The sequence below is a fragment of the Trachurus japonicus genome, chromosome 21 (assembly GCF_045865225.1).
Source record: "Trachurus japonicus isolate A0001 chromosome 21, Traja_1.0".
Lineage (NCBI taxonomy): Eukaryota > Metazoa > Chordata > Actinopteri > Carangiformes > Carangidae > Trachurus > Trachurus japonicus.
Window position 1 is genome coordinate 29362734 of NC_140927.1, and position 1362 is coordinate 29364095.

Genomic DNA, 1362 nt, shown 5'->3' on the forward strand with positions numbered 1-1362 from the left:
TAAATGACTACTACTACTGCACTGTCGCCTCACAGCAAGGGCGGCACGGTGGTGCAGTGGTTAGCACTGTCGCCTCACAGCAAGAGGGTTCTGGGTTCGAACCCGCCGGCCGGCTGGGGCCCTTCTGTGTGGAGTTTGCATGTTCTCCCCGTGCATGCGTGGGTTCTCTCCGGGTACTCCGGCTTCCTCCCACAGACCAAAGACATGCAGCTTAGGTTAATTGGTGACTCTAAATTGCCCATAGGTGTGAATGAGAGCGTGAATGGTTGTCTGTCTATATATGTGTTAGCCCTGCGATAGACTGGCGACCTGTCCAGGGTGTACCCCGCCTCTCGCCCAAAGTCAGCTGAGATAGGCTCCAGCTCACCCGAGACCCTAGTGCAGGATAAGCGGTATAGAAAATGAATGAATGAATGAATGACTACTACTACCAGTTTGTGCAAGAGTCAGTGAAACGAAATTTCGTTGCACACTGTGTATTTTGAATGACAATAAAGTACCTATTCTATTCTATTCTATTCTATTTCTACGTGTCTTAGTGTGAAAAGCTGTTAACAAAAAAAAAACAAGAACATACAAACACAAAGACTTGTTCCAGGTCGGTCCAGCTCCGGTCCGACACTTCACCTCCCTGAGTCCGTGAGCTTGGGGACGTCCCAGCTGGACTCAGCAGGTGTCATCTGAGGACTCTGACTCTCTGAGCTCTTCATTCATTCACACCAGCCAGAGGACAAACGGGAAACTGTCACATTCACGCTGAGACGTCACGTCACCGTGTCACAAAGCTGCATTTTCCTCGTGTCCGTAACTGTGACGGGTTTACACCGACCTCCAGGTGAAAACGACATGAACACAGCTTCATTTAAAGGGATTGTTCACCCAAAATTCTAATTTCACTCATTTTCTATTCACCCTCATGCCGCCTAAGGGGAGAAGTTTCAGAGTTATCCGTGCCTTTTTGGAGTTACGGGGGGGAGGGGGGGGGGTCTGCAGCAGTATTTGTCCATATAATGGTTGTGTATGGGGCTCACTTTTCTTCGTCCAAAAAAACACACCAAAAAACATCCAAATACCTCCATAGTGCTCGTCTGTAATGTCCCTCTTGTATTGAAGCCCTGACATGAGAAATTGTTCTGAAAAAAATTAAATAAGTCTATATTTTAAGCTTGTTTGTAGCGGAAGCTCCCAGTGTCTCTCGGTGTGAGATGCTGACACCCAGTTGAACTATAAACATAAACCTATCACAGTCCACCTGTTTAAACATTACATTAGCTTCAATAACATTGTTTATATAACATGATACTGTAGCATTAACAAACACCAAATACAGAACAGTTTTATCTCAGTTCGTTATAGAAATAT